The following is a 27,087-nucleotide window of genomic DNA, read 5'->3' as shown; positions in this document are numbered from 1 at the left end:
GCAGGACTTGGGTAACATGCGTTTCTCGGGGGAGTACATAGTTTGAGCTTTTGCTTCAATTTGCCAGGAAAGAAAAAAATTTAAGGGCCTTAAATTGATTTAATGAGCCAGGGAATATGGGGCTGAGGGAAAAAGGGAATTATTTGTGTTTATTAAAAATGGCAAACAAGTGACCTCTTTGGCTAAATTCTCAATCTCCTGAAGCTTTTGCTCCAGGGAGCTGTATAAATGTCACACCGTTAAGTTAAAGACTTAACAACAAACAAGACAAAATAAACAAGTAAACAAACACACTCCGGGACCTCTGAACTGGTATGTTAAAACATTCTATCCTGAATGCCATGGGAGAAACTATTGCTAATAAAATTAATGTATTTTCTTTTTTTTTGTTTGCTTGTTTTAATTGATTTTTAGAGAGAGAGGAAGACACAGACTGAGAGAGAGAGAAAAACACCAATTTGTTATTCCTCATATTTATACATTCATTGGTTGATTCTTATATGTGTTCTGACCAGGGTTGAACCCACAACCTTGGCAAATTGGGGCAACGCTCTAACCCACTGAGCTAGCAGTTCAGGGCTTAATGCATTTTCTTAAAAAATAATAATAAACTCCTCATATTAAGGCTGCAGACAGAGAAGCTCTGTGCAGGCCAACGCCTCCCTGCGCTTCAGGGAAAGACAGCCCCGCCCCGCCCCGAGCCCCATCGGCACACGCAGCTCGGGATGTCTCTCCTCCGGGGCTCATTGGCCCCCCAGGTGACTCATGGAGAAGTGGGGGATGGACACGGGGAAGGAGGCCTATACACTCTTGCTTGCAAGGCTGTTATAATTCCAAAGATGATTAAGTTTTCCACTTTTTGCCTGACACCTCCTTTGGAAATACAGCTAGTTACCAGAGTCATACACATCATAAAAGGATTAGTCATAAATTAGTCAATATTTATATGTTTAGGAAGCTGTGTACGTGAAAATGTGAAAGAATAGAAAGCCTTCACATAGTTTGTGTAGACATACACAAATCATACCCAGTTTGTAAAATAGAATATGCGCATGGGTAGTTACACAGACGGGCAAATGTAAGTAGCTTGTAACAATGAGATGAGTGTTTTCAGAACAGCAGATGAAGTACTTGGTTATTTCTTGACATGTGCCCCGGGGACCTTTGGAGTATGATTAATAAGGACTCGGAGGGCCTCTGAAGGCCCTTTAGCTTTTATAGTTCTAGGGAACTCCTGATTTCAAGTGTTCCAGAATTCTATAGCAGGTTGTAGCTTCACCGAGTCTGAAGTCTCATCTCGTTCAGAGGTAGATACCTCGAGTCGGACAGGTGTACCAGGTGGCTCAGGCAACAGACAAGGTCCATTTTATACTCTCCAGCCTTAATGTTTTTTGGAGGTACATTTACTGAAAATATGATAAAATAGCTGTAAATAAACTATGTCATGCTTAATAATTTTCAGTTCCTCTAAAGACAAGACTAACAATCTGAACTCCCCAGTTTAACAATGAGAGAGATTCATTGAGAGTATCCCTACATATATACATACATATATAATACATACACCTATACATACATTACATACATATATATAGCCTTCTGCCATGTGTCTGTTTCCCTAGTTACAATGAGACATAATATACTTCCATTACAGAGAGTTAGGAACAAGCAAATTTTTTTACTATGTTGATTGGCAATATCATCCTCATGAACAAAGGGCAACATATTATCATCATTTACATTTTTGTTTCCAACGTGACATATTAATAAAAATATGATTATAAGATTTTATTGATGGGTTTTTTTAAAAAAGGAAATCAATTAAACACTTAATAGTGATGCAAATGGAGATGCTAAAGTAATTAAATTTAAAACGAGTTCTCATTTTTCCTAAGACAGTGGAAGACTCCCAGTGGTATGGAATAATTGGGGAATGGTATGTTTCATTTAATTCAATGTTCTTATTAGGTCAATTATTTCCACACGTGCATAAATCTACTACATTTTAAAATACCAAGTATTCCTTCATTAATTAAGAAAGGCTTTCAAGGTACTAGGTTCCCTTGGGATTATAATAATAATTACCTAATGATGCCAATCAGGCCAATTAGTAATGTATAGTTGAAGAGGAAAAATGGTTATTTGAGAATTCTGTATGTTTGGATTCGAAATAATTTTGAATTATTGTTTTACACAGATTCTGTTTATAATTTCCCCAACCCCACCTAGAAGACTGATGGAGTTTTCCAGGCTTCTTGCTTGAGCTTTTAAAACCACAAAAACTGAAAGAAAAAGAGAATCTATGTCTATCCATCACAGGATAGACAAAGGACTAGACCGAAGTAATTATGTAGCTTGGCCCAGGAAATAATCATTTGTCCAGAACAGTCAGATCACTGAAGCAAGAGGGGTATGGGAATAATTGCACTAATTAATTCCCCTTGTGTATATAGAAATAATTATTATTTAATGTCTTGCACTTGCATAAAACTTTTTATATCGCCCTCATAAACTGCTTCATATTTTTTCAAAATATTTTCACCTCCATGTGACTTGAAACAATGCAATGTGGTAGGTGGGGCCTATTACTCCCATTTTTCTCAGAGGGAAGCTGAACTCGAAGCCGTTTAAATTTGACCAAGGTCAGATGGGTCATGAAAGGAAGCACAACTTCTACCCAACTTGCAGCCGAGTTTTCCCCATCACACCTCGATGGATCCCATAAATAAGTTATTATTGAATTTTTACACTAAAATAAATTCACAGCTCATTTCCTTTGATATTCACACTGCTCCCTGGACTATCTAATGAAGTAGTAAAATTCTGCAATACTGCTAATATGAGAAGTCACTCATCCATGCGAAATTATGTTTTCTTCCTTTAAAAAAAAAGAAAACAACAATTTCCCAAACAACACATCAGTTAGACTCTGAAAATAAGATGGCAAATTGCAGTAAAGTTGGGAAAACAGAGAGCCGACAGTCTTTCTCCAGTGCAGGCTTGTTGCCATGAGCTAATAATTCCAGACTTGGAGCAAGCCAAGCCCCTTTTTAATAACCGTATGCCTCTAGGTAAAGTATTCCTGCTAAAAATTATTGAGGCATGGAACAAGGTAAGATGTGTGAGCTCATGTTGGATTGTTCAGTTACTAAACGGAGTCCCATAGCATTAAGAGTTTTCCAACTTGACAGATTATTCCTCTTTATACACTTGTATAAACATACTGCTTACGGCTGAAATCTATGTAAGCTTTTCTTTCAATTAAAATGTCAAGGATGACAGACTGTGTTTTCACTGTCCTTAACAGAATGCAAGGTACCCCAGCAAGCGATTTCATGTCCTCATCCCCCACCCCACCCCCAAAGGATGTTTTCCAGGCTAGGGGTGTCTGCAAAGCGAGGGCCCTGTCTGCCAGTCTTCCTTTGCCCTGGGACGAGCCCATTATCTCTAAGAAGTTAAGGGGGCAATGCTTCCGTGTGGAAGATCTCAGGAGGGTCACTGCAGGCTGCTCTCCTTCCCAGATCTTCGTTAAGATCCATGATAACCATTATACTCTCAGGACAGACAAATCTGCCAAGTGTGTGGTCAGGCAAAGGGAAGATGCAAACGATGTAAAAAAAAAAAATAGGTCAGAAAATGAGAAGATCAACGTCAGCATCGAAATCAGACAAAAGACATTTGAGAAACCCTGAGCAAATGAAACACAACAACAAAAGAACGAGGGGGGGGTGGAACGGCGTAAAGAACGCTTCAAAGAGGTCCCTTGGAAAGAAGTGTGGGCAGGGAGCAGGGGTCCAGAGGCCACTGCTATTAGAGTTTGTCACGCTGGGGCAGGAACTTCCTCAACTCCAGGGCTCCCCATTTCCTCCTCTGTTTAATGAGTGGCTCAGGCTATGGGCCATCTGGAAATCTCTTGAAACTCTAAAATTCAGATTCTAGGCCTTGAAAGAAAAATGAGATATTCTTAAACTAGCCAGGCGATTGTTTCGTGCTGATAAAGGTTGTCTTCACTGCTCACCGACACTTCCTTAGTGGTCTACCCAGCACCTGGCTCATAGTAGGTGGTCAGTGTCTCTATATTCAACAGAATAGAGCCAGTATAGCACTTACTTCCTCACATCAAGAAAACATTTGAGATGGGAATAAATCCCACGTGGAAGGTGTCCCTAAGAGGTGAGCCATGTTGGGGTAAAAGCATTCTATCCATGTCAGGGGCCCACCCCTCTTTTCTCGATCCAAAACAACATAATTTCAGGCATAGACTAGAGAATGCTTTAGGCCCACCACCTTTGTATTTGCTAATGAAAGGAACTGTGTGCTTCCTCTGCTCCTTCCTCCATGAAGTGTGTGTGTGGTGCTCTAACCTGGAAAACTAGTTTGTCTGGGATGGGGAGACTGAAAGGCCAAAGAGGGGAACACAAACTCTTCGATCTTAACAGACAGCAGCTTGGAATGAGAAGTGCTTATTTCCTCATTCTTCTCCTAAGCGAAATTTTAAAATCCCTAGTTTTGTAAAGGAAGCAGATTGTCAGGACAATCCAGTAGAATGTGAAATAAAAAGACAACGGAGCTCATTGTTCCCCTGGGTCATAAGTACGCTGTAAAATAGGGTAGTGAAGAGCATGGGCTCAAGAAATAGTCTGCCACAGTGGAGTCCCAGCTCTGCCACTTACTAGCTGTGTGACCTTGGGCAAGTTACTTGGCCTCTCTGTGCCTCAGTTTCTTCAGCTGTAAAATGGGGTAATATAGCTGATTGCCTCATGCCATTATGAGTGACCACATGTTAAATATGTTGAATAAGTTCAATAAAATTAGTTATTATTCCAAAACATTGATCAAATAGATTAACCACTGAACTGCAAACAAGAAACTGTGGCTTAGGATGGGGCCCTACAGAACACCAATCCTTAGCTTTAATTAAAGAACTACAACTGAATAAATAGAAAAATGTCCCAAATTACTTGCAAATAGATAATATTTTTGCTTCCACGGAGGCAAATGGGTTCTTCTCAGCCACAATTTTACAAAATCTCAAAAACGGTTTCACATTATTTCTCAGAAAGAATCCTTGAAAATATTTCCTCAAAATGGAACAAAACTAGTTCCAAGGCGATCAATTCTCAGTCTCTTTCTTTACCTGAAAACAGTGACAAAATTTCAACAGAAGCAATAATTGGGAAAATGAGAAAGCTGCCTGGCCCGTATTTTAAGACATCCTACCACCTGTCCCTTTTTCTGAGTGAGCTCACACACTGCACAGCCTCACTGCCAAGTTCCTGAAGCTGGATGGCAAATACAGTATTTCCCCTTTTAATAAATAAGGAATTTATGGTAAAAAAAAAAAAAAAAAAAGGTAGAAATATGTAGCCTGAGAAAACGCACCAAAATACCAGCAGAATTCAATTTAAAGGTGTGTTCCCTTTTAAAGCATTCTTATGCTCAAGGGAGGGCCCCCTGCAAAAAAGATCTGGAGTCTTCCTGCGATGACTGCCCCGCCCCCTTTTCCTGTGGTGACACAGATGTTTAGGTGTGCTGAAAGAGAATTTTGCTTTTGTATCTGCTGCCTAACCTCTGCCTCATCCTCTAGGTCCCCATCCTGTCCTAAAAAAAAAACTAGTGAAACTGCCAACGACACACAGCAAACGCTCCAGCTCATGAGAGATCCCAGTAGGGCCATGGCCATCTCCTTGTGACAGAACTTGACACTGCTCCAAGGCCTGGCACCGTCAGACCCCTGGCAGCCTCCCCAGCTCGAGGCCTGGGCTCCTTACACGTGCCACAGTGACTCTCTCCTCGCTTCTCCCTTCCAGCCACAGAGCCCTGACCCTAAGTCATCTCACCGTCTTCTCTGGGCCACCACACTAGGACAGGGCCTTTATTTGGGTGCTCTCAATGCACCCTGTACTTTTCCCCAGTCATGTTTATCGCCATTTAGTCAATCGATAAGTCAATGAATCCATGTTCGTTAGGTGACCTGGACACCTAATATGGACAGGGGTCAGGCTCAGCACACTGGCATTTCTGAGTGGAAAACTGTTTGGCAACTTAGGCCATTTGCATAACAATTCATTTACAAATATTCAATCGGTTGACACTGTGATGATGAACAAAATAGATGTGTTTCATGGTCTCTTAGAGTTTATCATCTCAGCTTCTTAATTATAATTACTCAATTATTTTCAGTGATTTAAAAAAATGGTGTCTGTGCCTTGTTGGCCAATACAGATATTTCTAAAACTTAAGAAAGTGCATGCCACCTACTCAGTGTTTAATGACTATTTTCTGAATTAATAAAAACATAGATATCAAGGATCTCTTCAACCCCCAACGGACATGGCAAGAACAGTGATTAACAAATTATCTTTGTTAATTAATGAGACAAACTGAATTGATTTACAAGTCATAAGTGAAACTCCAGTTGAACAGTCTGAAATAACCCATTTCTGTTCTTGAAAAGCGTAAGTGGTTAACCTCCCCCCACCCCCAAGGTAATCTCTGCTTTTTAAAGTGCCCTGTCAATCAATTAAACTCAAGCTTTCTGGTAAGTTCTGGACCCATTTGTTTTCGCATCAATTAAATTAATTTCCATTTGAAATTCAGTTTTAGGCATTTCATACGAAAAGACCAAGAATAATTCAGGCACGCTCATCTGTCTCCAATCTATACAATGTTTTAACAATTGGACGCCTGCCCTGCAATCAGGTTGCACTTGAAAGTGTTCAGAGCTCTGGGCTCAGAGGCACCACCCACACCAGAGTCAGCTAAACATCTCGTTTTTTGCTTTGCACTGACTTATCGGTTTGACGAGAACACTTTTGGAATCGTTATCACCAGGGGTGTCAGAGATTTAATTTACCACAGAAGATAAATTTGGGTCTCTTTTTAAATCAATTTTGGACTACTGACGCCTTTGTTGTTTTTTTTTAGATGCAGCGTCTGATATCTTGGAAATGGAACTTCTCTCTCTTTAAAGGCAAGCCGGCCTGCAGGAGGGCCGAGGGTAGTAAGCAAACGTCACCCAGCTAAGCAGGGCTGCATCATCCTGCCGGGGCCTTGGCTGGGTTTGGGAGCATAGAGGCTGCGCTGCACCTCGTCAGGCACAGGAGACATTCCCTCATGCTTTTGAGGGCTTTAAACAGAGAGGGCAGTAGTAGGAGAGGAGATGTGAATTCATGGCCATTCTGTTAACACTATAAAATCAATCTCTCTCTCTCTTTTTTTTTATTATTTTTAATGACTAATTACTGTACCATTAATTGAATTCATCATGCAGTCAGCCTGATTTGTTTAAATTAACCTGAAACATGGTTGGATTGGTTTCTGATGTATACTACACTACCGTTAGGAAAAGAATCTGCCTTCAAAATCTGATATTTCTTCCTCGCAAAGAGCTAAAAAGGGCTCTTTATAAAGGCCCTTTATAAAAGACCCTAAATGCCTGAAGAGTTTGGCTTGAGCCATGGGTCAGACTTAAAGACATGAAGAGATGGTTTTACAATTAGCCAATAACTTCTCAGTTGCATCAATTATTCATAAAGCTACCCTTAGAAAAGGAAAGTAAATGCAGATCAAGAGGCATACAATAAAAGATGATTTTGAATGTAGGCTGGAATAAATGATTTACATCTGGCTACACGTAAATAAAAAGTTCTTTATAGAGACCTATCTCTAAGTAAAATTTCTTCCTGTGTGTGAGTTGCTAATAAGCTTCCTCCTTGCTTCATGGGGACAAATAAGTAGCCCTCTGATTATGAGCCTTGTCATTTACATGCGATTGCTGCTTGCATTCATCCCCCGTGAATGAATAATTCATGACCACGTTCACTAACACACTGGCCTGGATGTTCCTTAGAGGCAGGGAGCTTACAGACACAACCCCCCTAACTCTAAGTCAGCAATTCTAGTTTGGTTTCTCCTGGACTTTCAGCCTGTCAGTTATCAAATTTTGACGAGTAATTCATGGTGGAATCCACACCTAACACAATCCCCCAAGACCCATGTTCCAAATATACAGCTTAACTTTGGAGCTCTAACTGCGAAAGACTTAAGCACCAACGGCAGAGGAGTAAGAGAGGGGGCAGTCTTTCCTTCGATATGAACAATGATCTTTTTAATTAGCATGAAATAAAGATTTCGCTCTTTTGTGCTCTAGGAGTTAGTCATTTGTTATTAAACAGAACAACATCTTTCAGGAGAGGTAGTTCAGGTCCCCTGAATAAGCAGTTGTGTCTTTTTTAAGTAGGGGCGTCATCAGCCCCATTAGGACTGGGTCTACACTGAGCGTTCTGAGAATAACAGAACTCCTCCAAATCAGTGAGCTGCCAGGAAAAACATTTTCACTACTGAGTAGTAAATGCCACCTGACCCTACCTGCTAGAGAGCTAAGATAACATTCCCTAAGTGCCTGTGTTGAGCGCTACGGATGGTCCTGTCGGTGGAGCCTGGGATGGTTAATTTCACATGTCAGGTTGTCCGGGCCACGGGATGCCCGGGTCGCCCAGGCAACCTCGACTCATCCTGTGCGTTCTGCCAGGCTCCCGCCGGGCCACCCTCACTCATGCCTTTATCTAGCCCCTTGTTGAATCTCCAGGCAGGCTCCCTTAGGCAGTTATCAAATCCCTCTCCTGGGAGCCCAAATTTATGACTCTCTCCATCCAGCCACTCAGCAGTATTATTTCAGCTCTTTAGGGGGTGGCACTACGAATTATTAGCTCCACAGATACACTGGCAGAAGAAGGATGTATCAGTGCACGGAAGGGGCGGCTGTGGGCCGCTGTGACGGCATGCATGGACTATGCAACCTTAGGTTGCTCAAAGCCCAATTTCACATTTTGTTCTTAATGATAAAGCAACAGACATGCTGACAGGGTGACTTGTACTCCCTGGAAACACAGACCAGGCTTGGCAAGCTCCTCACTCGGTTACAACCTAACAGAGAACTGCAAACCATGGCTGTAACCAAAACCACCCAAAACCAGAGGATGGGGTGTGAAATCCTTAAGAAATCCTTGCTGGGCAAGGGCAGCACATCATGGGGGAAGGGGAGGGGCGTGTACGGAGAATCTGAGGAGGTTCCAAAGACGCAGAGGAAAATACTCGAAGGGCAGACGGGAAGACCTACGTGGAAAAGGGAAAGGAGCAAGAAGACTGGGAGATGATGATAACGACCTTCAAGCTTTCAAATTACCTTCTTCGGAGGACGGTGACCAGTCAGTCACCTTCAAGCACAACTGAAGCGGAATAGTAACAATAACAACACAGCAGCACATGGGATTTCAGTTAGAAGAAAGAATAGCTCCCCAGAACGAATAGTATGAAACAATTAAATGGCTTACTGAGGTTTTGGAATTTCCTCTTATTAGGCTCTGAAAAAATGGATTCATCCCCGTCTGGCTTGGTTTTCAGGCAGGAGGAGGTGAAACTGGCAGACCTCTCATAGTCCTGAATTAGGGTCAATGATTTTTCCTTATTCCAATCACAGTGGCTGACGGCAGTGATGGAGATCATGCCGGCCGCCCCCGTTAACCAGCAGAAGGCAGGCCTCGTGTGGCTGCTGGGGTGTAGGCTTTGGGCGGCCCGGTGGCCCTGCCATGAACCAAGATTGTGTGATCTGAGCAAGTCATTTAACTTCTCTGATTTCTCATTGGCAAACACAGGGCTGTAATATCTACTTTGTAGGTCTGACGGGAGAATGGTCTGATAATCATGAAGGAGATAATATTTCATGAGTGCTTGGCCCTTTGGACCATGATTAATTTATATTCTTTTCAAGAGACAACCTATGTGAGAAAATAAAATTGTTGCTAGTGTCATTTTAAAATTCAAAGTAAAGTTATATTGTTCTGAATTTCGGGGTGAAGCTACTTGGGGAGAAGGCCCCAAACACAAACCATCTCGGCGAGTGTCTTTTCCGGTACCGACAGCCTGGTGTCTTCTCAGGTATCATCTTCTCGGGGAAATCCGCTCTGCTTTCTTTAAGCCAGGCTTGTCCACACTCAGAGAGGTTTGTTGAATGACTTAATGAGGTTGCCTCACTGTCCACGGAATTTCCTGGCACAGTATGCCCATAACACATCTAAGACAGGCCTCTTTATAAGGGTCACGATAACTTGAAATATTATCCTGAAGGGACACTCAACTTGTAACTGACTTCAGCAAGGGTGTGTGTATGTGGGGGGGGGAGGGGCAGAGTTTCTAGGAAACTTGTATGCCCTCTTGTGCAACCTTTCTGGAGCTACTTTTCAAGTTCTCCCACTTTGCAGGAGCACTTATCCTGAAACTAAATTGATATTCATCTGAAACACTTAATAAAATAATAGCAATAAAGCTCATAATAATGATACTTGGCATTTACTAGGTACTTCGCATCCAGATCTCAAAGGGCTTTTTCCACTTGACTTTCCTATTTTCAAGGCAACTCATGGTCTGGACACACGAGCAAAGCCACTGAGTTTAGCTACGCTGTGGACTGAATTGGTTCTTAGGAGAGGTAGTTCCAGTCCCCAAAGAAGCAGTTCAGAGAGAGAGATGGTGGCCACCCTATGTGCAGAAATACACCCACTACACACAAGCACCCACATCTACATGCTAAAAGGCAAAAAGTCATATAAAGGCTTTTGGTTCTAAGCTTACTTTGCCTGCATTAACTGACTCAGACCTTGAGACCTAGGTTTTCAATTTAATAGATCTGTTTCACTCTTCAATCCCCTTCTCAGTGTATTTATAAGTACAACGGGAGCATCTACATCTGTTCTTTGAAGGCATGACGTTTGAAAGGGCTTAGTTTTCCTTTAAGTTCATGCTGAAGGAAATTTTGTTTAGGCTTAAGTGATTAGTTAAAAGCCACATTGGGGTTTATATACAAAACATCTCTTCTGAGGCACTTTCCCTTCCCTGGTGGCCTTGCATTTTGCCAAAGAGAGTGACTTGCTCAGTTTCCCGTATTATTCCCCAGACAGCCCTATTCCTACTCCCAAACAAATGTGGTATTTGGGGGGTTTCAAATTTAAAATGTCATTTGGTATCATTTCAGATGTCTTCCTACAGCTTATAAACATCTTCCCCCAGAGGGACTTGGGGTCTGATTTTAATTTGTGGTAGGGTTATGGTCACAGTAAATGTCAATTTTAGCTATTGACAACAAGTCCCTGGTAGAATAGAGGTGGCAGGTGCCTGACAGTACATGGAAAGGACATGTGCACATTATGCATTGCTCACAGGAGCTGACTAGTCCCTGAGAAACCCCTTCCCTGATCTCTGATGACAGTTTGGTTTCCCCTCGACCCCTGAAACTCAGTAGCTTACCAGAAGGGAAGGCCGGAGTGTACTTTCTCAGGATGTGTTGATCTGAAGATCGATGGTAAAAAGATACAGGGGGCCCTAGCCGGTTGGCTCAGCGGTAGAGCGTCGGCCTGGCTTGCGGGGGACCCGGATTCGATTCCCGGCCAGGGCACATAGGAGAAGCGCCCATTTGCTTCTCCACTCCCCCTCCTTCCTCTCTGTCTCTCTCTTCCCCTCCCACAGTCAAGGCTCCATTGGAGCAAAGATGGCCCAGGCGCTGGGGATGGCTCCTTGGCCTCTGCCCCAGGCAGCAGAGCATCACCCCCTGGTGGGCAGAGCGTGCCCCTGGTGGGCGTGCCGGGTGGATCCCGGTCGGGCGCATGCGGGAGTCTGTCTGACTGTCTCTCCCCGTTTCCAGCTTCAGAAAAATACAAAAAAAATAAAAATAAAATAAAATAAAAAAAGATACAGGGAAGTAACTGAGCCCTTCAATGTCTGGCTTTGAATTTGAATACCCCCACCAGCATATCACTGCCTCAGCCATGGGTTTGCCTGGTGATCTTGGGCCCTGGCCTCGAGACCTCCCAGCTTCCGTTTCTTCATGTGTCAAGATAAAGTGGCTGAGCCAACACATTTCAGGGACATTTCCAACCCTAAAGTTATATAATTAGATATGATCAAGAGTGAGTAACTGACTTATGGAGAGGCTAAGACTACTTATTTTGGGGAAGCAGCATATCGGTAGTGACCTTCCCAAAGCTGGGGGCGAAGGGGTAATTTGTCATAGGCCTCCCTTCGAGGTCCCCTTTCCTTGAACAAAGGCAAGCCGCACAGGTCCCAGAGGGCAGGTAAGTTTAGCAAAGCAGGGTAAGAACCTGTAGTCCTGAGGGGTAGGGGGGAAGGCAGTTTCTTTTCCTATATGAATAATACCCTTTAATTAGCATGAAATAAAGATTTCACTCTTTCGTGCTCTATAGTCTTTTGTTATTAAATGGCATAACATTTTTTAGGAGAGGTAGTTCTGGTCCCCAAATAAGCAGTCTGTCATTTCAGAATGTGCCATTGGCCTTACTGGGCCTGGAGGTTCTGAAAATGATAGAACTTCTCCAAATCAGTGAGTTGCCAGGAAAAACATTTTCACTAGTGAGTAGTAAATTCCACCTGACTCTACCTGTTTAAGAGCTAAGATAACATTCCTTAAGTGCCTATGTTGAGCTCTATGGATGGTCCTATCTGTGGTACCTGGGATGGTTCATTTCATGTGTCAACTTGCTGGGCCACAGGATGCCCAGGTATCTGGTGAAACATCATTTCTAGGTATGTCTGTGAGGATGCTTCTGGAACAGATTAGCATCAGATTTGGTGAACTGAGTAAAGCAGACTGCCTTCCTCAAGATGTGTGGATATCACTCAACCTGTTGAGGTCCTGAATAGAACAAAAGGGGGAGGAAGATTGAATTCTCTCTCTCGGTCTGACTGAGTGAACTGAGGTATCAGTCTTCCTCTGCCCGTAGACTGGGGCTTACATCACAGTGCTCCTGGCTCACAGGCCTTGGGACACAGGCTGAAATCTGCACCACGAGCTTTCCTAGGTCTCCAGCTGGTAAACAGAAGGTCATGAGATTCCTCAGCCCCCATCCTTGTTGTGAGCCAATTCTTTATAATAAATCATATGTGTGATAGAAGTGCATTAGTGGGATTCAGGCATTAACTTTGATGTCCTTCATCCTCTACTGCCAATCATTGACCAAGTTCTAACCATTCCGTCCCAAAATAGACCTGGAATCCATCCACCTGGCTCTACCCTCACTGCCAAGACCCTGGTCCAAAACACTATCTTCTCTCACTTGGATCTCCCGACAGTTTCTATCTCCAGTTTTGCTCCTCTCCAATCCAACCCCTGCACTGCAGCCAGAATGATCTTCCCGAATCAACAATCTCATCTTGACATTTCGCTGCTCAACATACTTCCATGGTTTTCCTTAGTATTGAGCATGTAATAAAATCATCCTTTACATGTTCTACCTCTTTAATGTCTATAGTACCACTTCCTCAACTGACTGAATATGTTTCATCCACCCGGCTTTCATTCATTTCTTAGCATGTACCAAGCTCTTTCATACCCCAGGGCCTTAATACATGCCATTGACTTTGCCTGAAATACCATCTACTTTTCTGTTGACCAACTCTCATCTTTTAAGTCTCAGTCTAATATCACTTTCTTAAAATTTTCTGACTCCCAAATTAGAGTTGAATCTAAATGTAAAGGGTCATGTAGCTTCATGTACTTTTCCTTCATGCTATTTCTAATGATATGTTTATAGATATAATTATTTGTTGTCAGTGTCTCCCATTAAACTCAGATCACCCTGATGAGAGGGTCTATTTATCTTCTGACCGTTAGAGCTCAGATTATTTGGATTTCTTTTGGGCACTGGGAAAGTCTGTGCTTACTTTCCAGAATGTTCTAATCCATTTGGAAGGAAGAGAGTGAAGAATATCATACTAGAGCTGGAAGGCTTTCTAGATGTTAAGAGGATCAATCCAAAATAAGTCCCAGCGTATTTGCGTACATGCTATTAGTAATAGAGCTGCCTTTCTGAAGCCTGAAGTTATTTTTTTTTTTTTTGATGAGAACAAAAGCAAAAATGCCAAGTGGAAACATTCATTTCAGGATTTATCATTTTTGTTTTAAGCTCAGGCTAAAACACTCAGTTGTTCTTATGGTAGTTAACTAATTACCATTTTCTTGCCCATAGTTTCGATGGCTGAAGCTCTCCAGAGGGTCAAAAATTATAACTTTGATGTAAGATTTCCAAGCGTCAAATATATATATATATGCCAAGCAAACCTCTTTAGTTAAAATAGGGTCTTAGGAGCAAGAACTCATCAAGTGCCTTAGATGACTTTCCTTATAAGGCAGAAAATGGAAAAAAGACCTTCTGGTTTTTCACTCAAAAACAAAAGTAAACAAAATCAATGATTTCGAAGTTGACTGAGAGAATTCATTTTCTTAATATGGAATGGGCTCAGGAGAGGTGGGGCCGAGAGGACATACAAGAATAACTGTCTGCTGCAGACTTCTGGCAAACTCTGGGGCCTATTGGTCCTCAGCCAGTGTTTTTCTTCATAAATGAATTCCACATCTTTATTAAGTTAAGTATTTCTCTCTCTTTTTTTTTATTATTTGAAACATACTTTAAATATTTTGTTTTATGACGTCCTGGAAATTGATACAATTCCTTCCAGATCAAGGAAAATGGAAAAATCAATTATTATTATTATTATTATTATTTTTGTACATCGAGAGCAATTACACAAAAATTATGCCCCAATTTATCCATTCCTGTGAATATCATTTGACATCATCTGTGAATAACTCAAGACAGCCAGAATTTAAAGGTGTCCTTCTAATGAAAGGAATCAGTTATTTTTCACAGAAGAGCTCTAAATGATTATTAAATAGAACGACACCCCTCGTGTGAGTTGATTTGTAGAAGACTGTCTAGTAAAAATGATAGATTTTAAGTTACAATTAGCCTTTCATAGGGAAAATTCTGGCAAGAACAAACTAAATAAAACGCATCAAAAGCCCTAAGTGAGTTTCTAATGTCAGATCTTTACACACACAAGTTACAGTTTATAATTCAGAGAATGAATCTTCTTCTTTTTTTTTTAAGGGTCAAGAAGCTTTTTTAATAGAATGAATCTTCTTAAGGTGAATTTTATCTGACATGGATGGCATGTCAAAGTTGGCCCATTTACAGATGAGTTCATTGGCTTGAACCAAAAAAAATGGAGGAATGTGTAGAGCCCTTTAAGACACAAGTATAGTTGTTGCTGAACAGAGGAAGGCTAGGAAAAGAAGCAAAGCCCAGCCCTTAGCAGAAACCAGAATTGCCTTCCCCACTCTTCAAAACCAAGTTCTCAAAACGTCCTAATGGGTTTCACTGTTTTCTTTCCAGTGCTTATCATAATCAGGGAACCATACATTTGCATCCCTAATGGACCCTTTTCAAAAGTGTGTTGACATTTCAGTAGGTTTTGAATAGCTCTTAATGCTTCTCTCAATTTGGGCGGGTGCCCACCCATCTCCTTATATGGGTCTCAACGTATAGACTGTCTGCTTTACTCACGGTAATTTTTTTTTTTTAATCCCTGAGAACCTATCTTAATTATACTCTTAAAAAAGTGAAAACTCAGAAGTCAGATGACTCAGAAAATAAGCATCTAGCTAGTGATCCACACGCAGGGCAGCACGTTAACTATATCTTTGAGCTCAGGCACGAGTCAAAAGTACCATCCCTTGTGTGGTAAATTCGCTTCTTCGAGCTCCTATTTTTATCAAGAGGAAATAGATATAAATAAGACCATTGAGATAAACATAGGTTAGGGGAGAAAGTTGAAATCAAGCAGGGAACTCATCTGAGCAGAACTGCACTGCATTTCCTACGAGGACCAGGGACCCGAAGGGCCCTTTGGAAGGGTGATTTCGGTCCCACCTACATTCTGTGGCTTCAATCAAATTTCAATCCAACAGAAACACAACTGAAATTGTTTTTTAGGTTTATATTTTAAAACATTTACTCAGTTCCTGCTATGTTTCAGGAACTGTGCTGGGAGCCTGGAGTGAATAAAAAAGATCATCTCTGGCCTCAAAAAATTCATGACCTATTATTCAGGGAAACAGACAAGTACCCCCCCCACACACACACACACACAGTCCCCAGGAGGTTTCAGGGGAGGGGTCCTAGAAGAGGAGACACTGAACTGCTCCAGGAAGGATGAGAAGACAGATAGCCCTGCACTGTGTGTGCTCATGAGTGTTCATGTATGTGTGTGTGAGTGTGAGGGAAAGAGGATTTGGTGGTAAGGGCTCCCACTGCACGAGGCAAAGTTGTGAAAGTACCTGAAATACTTTCCGAGAATCTTCTTAAAGAAGATTCTTTCTTATTAAATAGTTGCTGTTGTACATTATTTAACACGAGATGAAAACAATCTCTTTGAATGATAACACTCCCAATCTTGAAATCCATGCTCTGTGGCGTGCATCCATTCATGCCAATCCCCGTAGAGATGCCAGAATGGGAACTGCATCTGTTGAGACTTTGAAAACTCATTTTCCAGTGTTTCCGGTAGATGACTGAGTTACAAATGCAGAGAACCATTTGATAGACTCTACTGCACGAATTTGATCCTTTTTGACTTACAGGGTGTTGGAAAAAGAAAGAGAGAGAGAGGTGCAGGTAAGTGGGCGGGAGGCATTGGGAGCCCTGGGCAGGGGCTCAGCATTTTTCAGAATCAAAGGAGCTCTTTGGGTCCTATTATTCTATGTTAAGCTGTGTTGGAAAAGGGAAGAACGGGGCCAGAATTTGCTCCCACTTTTTCTGATTCTAAAGTCTTTTCCAAGACAGAAAGTTATATAACTGTGTTTTCTCTCCAGTATTTCTAGTTTTTATTTATTTCTTACTTTGAGCTCAGTAGATTTACATAAGCATGAGATGAGGGCAGGGGTCTATTTTAACTGTCACTGTTACGTAGTATTTTCATTGGAGGTGCTGAAAGTAGTTTTCTGTATTTCTTGTGACTTTTCTGCTTCCCCTTTGGGTACTCCTTTTGCAAGAAATTAATTATGGCTCCTGGAAAGTCCTGTCTCAAAGTCTTATGTGAGATGCTGCACTAACACGATAAGAAGCAGATTTCCCTACTACTTTCTAGCACAGAGTAGAAACAGATAGATTTAAAGATAGCTTTCTTTTTTGGTCTACATCGACTTTTGCAAAATATATTGTTGTCTCCTCGTTTCTAGCTCGATATATCGGCACTCACCGAGTACAACCTTTCTCTCAGAGGAAAAGAAAAAAAGAAAGGAAGGAAGGAAGGAAGGAAGCAGGCAAGCAAACCTTGGTCATCCTGGCTTCAATATGAAAATGAAACAGGGGACATGAGACAAGGTAGAGTCACAAAGCAAATGGCTCAGCCCAACCCTCATCCCCAACCCTCATCCCGGCTCTTCCCCTCACTTGCTGTGTGCTAGCTCAAAACCCCCGCCTCCTTGTTTTTGCATATGAAAAATGGAGCTGTAAATGTGTCAGCCGGCTTTTGTCAGGGATGGGTAGTAAATGCTCATTGGAAGGCACTTAGCACATAACATACCCAACTTTCAAAAGATAACCAGTCCCTGTGTCCTTACGATGTCACTCCTGGTTTCCCCATGCCAGCAAAAACTCTAAAAGTATAGAGAAGTTCTAATATCGCTTATGAATAAAAAGCTACAGTAGAATTCAAGTTTCCAAGACTATTCCCAGCAACTTGAAAACCTCAGGCCATACCTTGCCTCTATAATATATAGCATTTCCACACTGTGGCTGACTTAATAAACCAATGGATATTTCCCTCCAATCTGTTTGCTTTTAGTGGACATTTTTTTCCATCTCCAAAGAAGCTGGCATTGTAATATCAAACAACCGACTAGAATAACTGTGCATTGCTCTAGACACCAATGAATAAAATATAGCAAATACTGCATATCCCCAGAGTGTATTATTCCACTTAGAAAAATGGTATAATTGACTTTGGGTAGTATAGGGGAGAAAATTCAAGTATTTTTAAGTTGTGGGTTATTTTCTGGTAATTGCTTGACTTGAAACTAGTTTGTCAATCAGACAGTTCTCTTAGCCCTATAAATGGTTTTCTTTTGGGGGGGGGTAGTTATGGAAGGAGAATTGAGAAAATGGCTAAGCCCTATAGACCTTTCTTCTTGTCATAAAATTGTTGTCAAAAAGATTCGCTATTATGTCTGGGATGGGTGAACTCCGTGGCATTTTGTGTTCAGTAGAAACGTCTCAACCCATTTTTCAAACATTTTGAGGTTTGGCAAAAACCTGAAATCCATCTAGCCAAGCACTTTCCCCCCTTAATTCTTAAACCCATGTGTCTTTCAAGGGAAATTTAATCCGTATGTTTCTGATTCATTTACACTTAACTCATCAAAATGGTGTTTTGTAAGAGCTATTTGATGTTCAAGAGGTCTTACGAGCTTCTCTTTTTCTAAGTCTAAAAAGCCTTTCTTTCTGAGAACCAGAAAATTGTATTTTACCAGCTGTAAGCCAAATGATTTGGGCTATGTTAAAAATCAAGAACCTGCTGAATTTAGGAGGCAGGAAAATAGCAGATACAATGACATAAATAAACGTCCTCACATGGCTGCCGGCTCATGCTCCCACCCAAGGCCCTTCAAACTCCTCTCTCTGAAGGTGCCTATCCCAGGAAGCCTGAGAACCAGCCAGGCAGCCGAGAACTGTGGTCTTAGAGCAAAGATTCCCAGGGAATCTGGAGATTCCCAAGTGCGAATTCTAGCTCAGAGTCAAAGGGACTGAAACTTGATGTGTTTCATTAGATAAATCTATAACCTAGAGAAATAATCCTCAATTGTCCAAACTAGAAGGGACTTGTGAAATTGCGAGTTTAGTAATTTTTGGATTGTTTCAAAATCTCCTGGGAGGGAGGGAGGGAAGACTGTTAAGGAAAAGACCCATGGGCCAGTCAGGACTCTGTTTTTCCATATATATGACGATTTTAAAGAAAGTACACTGAGGATAAACTCAGTTGGAAAACAAATTATTTTCACTTTATATGGGCATGCTGGGGTCTGGGGAAGGAATCTGAGCATTGGGAAAGAGCTGGCAATATGACCCAGTCTCCCACCCCTTGTCCAGCATCACAGTGACCTTTCTACCATGTTGGTGTTTTTCGCACTCTGGCTGCCATTCACTGGTGGGTATCACAGAGAGAAATCAGGGAAATCGGCTTAAACTGACATGACTGGTAGTTTAGAACAGGGGTCCCCAAACTAAGACCCGCGGGCCGCATGCGGCCCCCTGAGGCCATTTATCCAGCCCCTCGCTGCACTTCCGGAAGGGGCACCTCTTTCATTGGTGGTCAGTGAGAGGAGTATAGTTCTCATTGAGATACTTGTCAGTTTGTTGATTTAAATTTACTTGTTCTTTATTTAAAATATTGTATTTGTTCCCGTTTTGTATTTTTTACTTTAAAATAAGATATGTGCATAGGGATTTGTTCATAGTTTTTTTTATAGTCTGGCCCTCCAATGGTCTGAGGGACAGTGAACTGGCCCCCTGTGTAAAAAGGTTTGGGGACCCCTGGTTTAGAAAAATGAATGGAATGTAAGATATTGAAGAACGTCATCCACAGTGCAGACTAAGTATTGTTTCATCAAACTGTGCACATACATGTAAACATACACAGGTGAGTATATTGGACCATGACATACAATATATTTCTTACTGTACTTCATATCAAAAAAAATTTTTTTTCACTATTTTACTATACAGAAAACTATGTTTCTTTCCCTTTCCCTGGTAGTTCAGCCAATAGCCGTTTTCAATATGCCCCCTTAAAGGGTACATGGGCGCAAAGAGTCAACACGACTCTCCTCCCATCGTGGGGGAAATCTTACAAATCGCTGGCCTATTTACCAAAGGTGGCTTAATCCACAGACTGGGAGAAATGGACAAAGAACCAATGTGAGCCGGGCAGAGAAAGGGGGGTGGTGACAGATTCCTGGTTGAGAAAGAGTCACGCTCATCTTAATAGGGTTTACAAATGGCAGGAATGATTTCCGACTGGCAGAGAGTGCCACTGTCCCATGGAAGACCCAGATGTATTAGCACCCGCATCTTTCCAAAGTGCATTTTCCAAGCACTTAACAATCATTAATTAGGTAGAAATATCCTTTCAAGGTCAGGAGGCATGGTAGTTTATCTCTACACAGCGAAGCTTTGGCGACCTTGGGGACACCGAGGGGCCCAGCACCTGGGCTATTCCTGTGGGGGGATGAAGCAGATAAGCTGGCCTGGAAGGATCTTGTGATCAAGCGCTGGGATATCAGAGTCGGGGCTGGCGTCCTTTCGGGGCTGAAAGCCGTCTCTGTGTGAAAGGAGGCAGAGTCGTTAAAACGTCTATGAATTACCCTTGGCTCTCTTTTTTCAGAATCGTAATGAAGTGACAAGTTTTCTGTGGTCACAAAGTGCCTGAGTCTCTTTGGGATTAAAGTGTAAAGTTGGGCTGTGTTAGGAATTGTGGTCTAAAACCGTTCCCTAGGTGGGGAGGAAGAGGGAGGAAGCAGCGAGTTTCAGAGCCCAGAGGTCACATCCTGCAGGTGGGTGGGTGCTGGATCTGGGGTGGCTTCCAAGCTCTGTCCTCATCGGACACAGACACGCACTCAGTGCACGGAGGGCTGGTGCGGGGAGAGGGAGGAGCGGGGAGGCTGGTGGGGAGCAGAGAAAGCCTGCCTCCTGGCCGGCTCCCCCACCCCATTTACGGCCCAGGGACAGCACGCCCCTCCCACTAACCAGACACCAGGGACCTGCAGGCTGCAGGCAGCACGCAGTCTGGTTGGTCTCCCCACTCCTCCCTTCAGACCAGAGGGTGGAGTCTCGCCCAGCACAGTCTTTGAATGACTCCAGCTTCTCAGAGTTTGCTGGTCACTGCTCTGAGCCCCTGCACTTCCAAGTCTTTCTCTGTACTATCCCAAACCTCACTGTCCCCAAGAGCCAGACCTCAGAAGAGAACTGGGAAGCATAAGCTGGAGCTTACGGAGTTCCTAGCACCAGGAAGCCCCACCATCAGGCAGAGCGGACGGGTGCTTCTCACTGCATCAGAACCAGGTTCTGGCCCGGCCACCAAATAGCTTTCCGACGCCAGATAACTTGTCACAGCGTTGGGTGGCCTCAGCCTCTGAGGCCGAGTCTGTGCCGTGAATGGGTTGGGCTAAAGGCTCTCTAAGGCACCTGCTTATCCATGCATTTAGAACTATAGGATTATTATTCTCCTGCTAAAGGAAGCCCAGGATGGTGAGAGTGAAGCCAAAGCCAGTGACGTTCCCTGTGACCCCTACACTGGGGCTTCCTCTTCGCCCTGGATGGGAGGAAATGGCAAAAAAAAAGCAGCCGTGCACTGAGCGAGGGCAAGAGCTGAATGGAGAACAATAATTTGGCTAGGGAGAGGCCCCTGTGTAAACCGTTTTAAGGTGGATGCCGGTGAGAGCCAAACTAAAGGTGAAAACACAACGCAAGAGTAATTTACATCCACATCTGTACTAAGTGAGTTTATTATAATTGCTGCTATTATGATTAATCCCAGAAGAATGAAAAGGGATCAGCCCTTTATTGCAGAGTGTTGCTGAGCTTGCTGAAGTGTCATGATAAATAAGGAGGTCGAGAAGAGGCAGATGCAAAAGAAACATTGTTTTACACCATAGAAAGAAGAAATCTTTATTTGACTGAAATGAGTGGGGTGGGGGGCAAAAAAAAAGACCTGGCTCTTGTTGGCACTAAAATAAACTGCTTTAGAGTGAGATCTTAAATCTCGTTTTCCGGCCAGTGACGAGATGGTCACATGGGATAGAGCCAGGGTTATTATGATTGTTACCTCACCTCTCCTCCTGCTCACGGTCTCACCCTCATTCTGTGACTCGGTTTACCTTTTTGGGAAGGAACCGCTAAACCAGGGGTCCCCAAACTTTTTACATAGGGGGCCAGTTCTCTGTCCCTCAGACCGTTGGAGGGCTGGACTATAAAAAAAAACTATGAACAAATCCCTATGCACACTGCACATATCTTTTATTTTTAAGTAAAAAAACAAAATGGGAACAAATACAATATTTAAAATAAAGAACAAGTAAATTTAAATCAACAAACTGACCAGTATTTCAATGGGAACTATGCTTCTCTCACTGACCACCAATGAAACAGGTGCCCCTTCCAGAAGTGCGGTGGGGGCTGGATAAATGGCCTCAGGGGGCCGCATGTGGCCCGCAGTCTGTAATTTGGGGACCCCTGCGCTAAACGATAGTATGTCTCTCTACATTACTGATACCCAAAATTTCCCCCCAAAGCCAACTGGTCACCATTATTAAATAACTAACATTTACTGTGCCTTCCAGTCCTTATCTCGGGGGTCCGCTTCACAGGGGACGTAACTGAGACTTAGAACCTGCCCACAGACTGTCAAAAATCACACACGAAAAGCTAGCAAGTGGCAGAGCCAGAGTGTGAAAACAGATCTGTCCGACTCCACAATGATTCACAGGGCATAGTCACACAGGCCATACTGATTTCAGATACCCAGACACCAGTTTTGTTAAGAAGCCTGCTGGGCAGACCTTCCCTTAGCAGGGCCACAGTGCCACAGGCCCGAGGAGGCAGAGGGGCTGGAGACAAGCGGGGGGCCTGGCCCACACGCCTATGGGAGGCCCAGCTGGCCTCTGCCCGGTCCGCACATGTTTCCACTTGAAATGACCTCAATTCTTTTTCTTTTTCTTTTTTTTTACCATTTCTTTTATTTTTTTTTCTTTTCTTTTTTTTTTTCTGAAGCTGGAAACAGGGAGAGACAGTCAGACAGACTCCCGCATGCGCCCGACTGGGATCCACCCGGCACGCCCACCAGGGGCGACGCTCTGCCCACCAGGGGGCGATGCTCTGCCCATCCTGGGCGTCGCCATGTTGCGAGCAGAGCCACTCTAGCGCCTGGGGCAGAGGCCACAGAGCCATCCCCAGCGCCCGGGCCATCTTTGCTCCAATGGAGCCTTGGCTGCGGGAGGGGAAGAGAGAGACAGAGAGGAAAGCGCGGCGGAGGGGTGGAGAAGCAAATGGGCGCCTCTCCTGTGTGCCCTGGCCGGGAATCGAACCCGGGTCCTCCGCACGCTAGGCTGACGCTCTACCGCTGAGCCAACCGGCCAGGGTCCATTTCTTTTATTTTTTAAAAAAAATTTACTTAGAAAATTAAATTTAAGTTTAATAGGTGACACTGATCTATAGAGTACATAGGTTTCAGGTGAACATCTCCACAGCGTTTGAACTGTTGATTGTGTTGAGTGCCCATCACCCAAAGTCAAATCATTCTCAAGTCTTGACAGTTCTTTAAAGATCCTTGATTTCCGAGGGAAAATAAAAGTCCCTAGGCCCTTAAAACAGAGTAACTTGTGGTCGCCATTCCAACTTATACAACACAGCCTCCTGGCCCCATTTTCCACCTCCCGTTAAGGTAGGTGATTGAGCCTATGCATTAATAGATACCTTGGCACTCATATGGAGCCTTTTTATTGTTTTGGTTTTTTGGGTTTGTTTTTTTTTTTCAGGCTATGCTTTTTGGACACATCCAATTCTATTTCAGTCATTCTAGACAACAAGAAAAGAACAGAACAATCATAAGGCAGAGTTCAATTTCTGGTCTCATGCGGAGGGCGGGAGTACCGCTGATAGCTCAATGAGTCTTGGCTATTGTATAACTGCTGTCGCATTCTCCACAGCGATTTGAACTATTGATTAATTTTTCTTGGGTGCAGCGGTGCTTCATCAATCATTAAATAAGCTCTCCTGCCAGGGTAGGTACAGGAAGGAAAGATGTATGGGCCTGTTATAAAGTGGATGTGTACTGCGCAGTGGACTTTGGAGTGCGAAGACAAGTCAATTTCTGTTTTCAAGGATGGAGGGTCCGGGGCAGGCGCTGTTGCAACCCAGACTCATGAAATACATGCGTCGAAGAGCGCCAGCGCTTACAGCAGAGGCGTTGTCAACAGCCTCGCCGAGTCTGTTGAAAAGTCCCGCGTTTCCATGCGGACCACAGGATTTCCCTTGACCCGGGCCGCATGGATCAGTGCCACCCGTTCTCCTTCCGCCTCTCGGCTAGTCCTGCATCCCTGCGCCGGAACCGCTCCCTCGGGTCTTTGCACAAACATCTCTCCTGCAATTCAATGCAAAAGGAGCCCCTTGCGAAGGTCAGAAGCCCATGAGAATGAAATAAATAAAAGGAGAGCAGAAAGGAGAAGCCCGTGTGTCAACCCACTATTTTTTTTTAAATGCGGTTCCAGATTTGCCCCCCGCCCCTTTACTTTCTGCCCAGCACGCGACAGTGCTCTCAAGTGCCCACGAATGTCTTCCTCTTCGTTCTGCCTTCCTGGCCAATGAGCACCAAGTCAAACCCGAGACAGCATTCTCACCAGCCGCTGGAGACAGCCTCGCGCCCATTTCCAGCGCAGACGCGGTGAGCCCGGAGTGGAACACTTGGTGGAAGTCCTGGGCCCACCGCATTTATATCATTCCACCAACTCCACCATCATAACACTTGCCCACTTGCCCCTCTGGAAAGCCCCATCTCTAAAACACCAATTTTGCCACCAGAAGAGATGTGGGAGATGAAGCAGCAAGCTTAAAAGGTAGCCGTACTCAACGACAGATACTTGTTTTACACACACACACACACACACACACACACACACACACACACTATCCCAAACATAAACCTCCCCCAGTCAAGCTGGGAATGGAATCCAGTTCTCACGACTGAACTCACTCATCTCCATTTCACTGTATTTTCCCATTCACAAAGCCGCCGCGGAGCATGAATGGGACGCAAGGGTCTTTTTTTCCTCCTACATTGTCGGCGTCTCTCCCTCCACTCAGGTAGCTGGAAATCTGGCAGGTTTGTATCAGTACCGGTTCTCACTTCACTTTAATCAGAGCGGTACTTTGACTTCTGCTTCTGGTACCTGATGTAACCTCAGACCTGCTGGATTTTCTGAATAAAAAGAAGGTATAAGGGGAGAAGGGCTGGGGACGGCATACAGAAGCCCGAGTGATGCTGGGAACCAGGTGGCCTGTTCGAGTCTGACGTCAGTCACCAGCAGCGGAGACTCCTGCCAGGAGGGCCCTGTCCTGTCATCCCCATGACAGCAGCAGCAAAGACTTAGTTCCTGTGACCTCACTGTGTGCCCTGCACCTTAAAATGTATTTCCGCCCCTCACAGCTCCACGTGGTAAGCACGGTTATCCTCATGTGACAAAGATAGAAACTATGACAGAGGAGTTAAGTGGCTTGCCAAAGCCACACAAGTAAGCAGGAGAGTAATTTCAACCATGGCCTTTTGACCCCAAAAGTCATGATCCTCTTTTCTGGAGACCCCACATTCTTATCTGATCAATTGGTGCCTGTTTTCCTGCTGTCATTCCTTTCTTCATGTCACTGTTGTGTCTGCCAGAGAAAGAATGGGGGGGGACAAGAGGAGGAGTGCTGAGGTCAGCACTGGTTGTGGTTAAGCACAGGCATGGCCGCTGACATTCCTCTGCTCTGTGAGTGGCACACGGAGGGAGTGGTTAGTGTCCCTTCTGCCTTGCCATCAAAGCTCCGCCTCCCCTTCACCTGCTAACAAGTGAAGACCCCTATGGAGAGCAACGCTGCCCACTCAGGCCAGGCCCCTGGGGATTACAGAACACGGACAATGTCACAGAGATGCCCCGCTGACATCGTGACGCTGATGGAGAGCCCGTCGGTGATGGAGAGCTAGACCTAGTGCGGACTGGACTCACAGGGTCAGAGCTCGTGTGAACTAGGGCGAGTCTGAGCCTTCGTTTTCACACTGATGAAAACAGCACACACACAAATAAGTACGAACAGAGCCGAGGAAGGACGTGTGAGAGCAGTGGGTTGTATCACCGGCGGTACAGCGGTTGTGATATCCTAAGGTAGTTCTGCAAGCAGTCGCCATCGGGGGAAACTGGGTCAAGGGTACACGCGATCTCTCTGTCGTATTTCTTATAAACTGCACGTAAGTCTGAAGTTATGTCAATTCAAGACCAACAAAAACCAAAACCTCCAAACAAAACAAAACAATCAGCAAATAGTGGAGCTAATGATCCTCACCCCGTCCCCCCACCCCCACCCCACCCGGGGTTATCGTGGGGATGAAGTGAGGTGAGAGAAGTCTGACTCAGGATCACGGCTGGGCTCCTGCCCGGCCTGCCTCTGTCAGTCACATGCAGGACATTTCTGACTATGGGGAGCAAGTTGGAGTCAAGGCCACATAAATTGTAATGCTCTAAAAAAAGACACCGAGCAGTCTTTATTCCTGAAAAGTCCCAAGCATACATTTAGCACTCATCAAACTTTGCCCAAGGACTAATAACCTTCACTTGTTTTGTTTCAGCTCTGGGTAACCACCCCACCCCTACCCCCAAAGGCATAGCTGGGGTCCTTCTCTATACACAATTAAGCGGGGTCCATAAATAAATACTTTACAATAAGGCTACCACCCTGGAATTTGGCTGGAGAAGAATAGAGATGTTGTTTGGAAAACATCTTTCCAATAAAGCCCATGTAATTGTGCCTTTCATGGTCTTTGAAGGTCTTAAAATGTCGCCTTTAATTTCATTTTAAAAATCGACTTTATGTTACTATTATAGAAACGTATCAAGCAGTTATGCAACCTTTGGGGGACTAAATTCATTACAAATTAACAGTTCTGCACCATATAAGCAAATGAAGCATACACGTCCCCCCGCATTTTTGGCACTATTTTATACCTCTGAGGGACGAGTGGGGTCTTTCAGAAAAGCTTTCTGGTAAGTGAATAAAACGAACCCTTCATTCTGTCACTCTTAACAGACTCACCTAGGTCATGATCTCTCAGTGGGGACCCTTTGCAGGTAACATTTGATAACTATAAATTTCACCCCAAGAAAAATCTTCAGGCCAAAAAGCCAAACCAAACTCCAACCCAGCAAACTGGGGAGGACATGTTCCTTTTCACACTGCCCACTCGTTTGTTTTAAGACACTAATTCACCTTGATTTCAAATGCGCTGTTCTCTGAAAACCAGTAACAAATACCTTTTAGCGAGACTTGCATAGAACACGGACACAAACACAGAACTCTCAGGCTGAAAGGGACTTTGGAGATCACATCAGACTGGTCCCACACGTGGGGGAGGGGTTGACAGCCCACCTTGTCT

At 43.8% G+C, this 27,087-nt stretch overlaps 1 protein-coding gene across 3 annotated transcripts in view; it reads right to left on the bottom strand.

The window, feature by feature from the left end:
• The window catches only part of CREB5 (cAMP responsive element binding protein 5), a 409,450-nt gene that overhangs the window by 102,918 nt on the left and 279,445 nt on the right, over nucleotides 1-27,087 (bottom strand). The gene's annotated exons all lie outside the window — the stretch shown is intronic.

This window comes from Saccopteryx bilineata, chromosome 7, assembly GCF_036850765.1.
Source record: "Saccopteryx bilineata isolate mSacBil1 chromosome 7, mSacBil1_pri_phased_curated, whole genome shotgun sequence".
Lineage (NCBI taxonomy): Eukaryota > Metazoa > Chordata > Mammalia > Chiroptera > Emballonuridae > Saccopteryx > Saccopteryx bilineata.
Note: the sequence above shows the minus strand (reverse complement) of the source record. Positions and strands in the feature narration are given on the sequence as shown.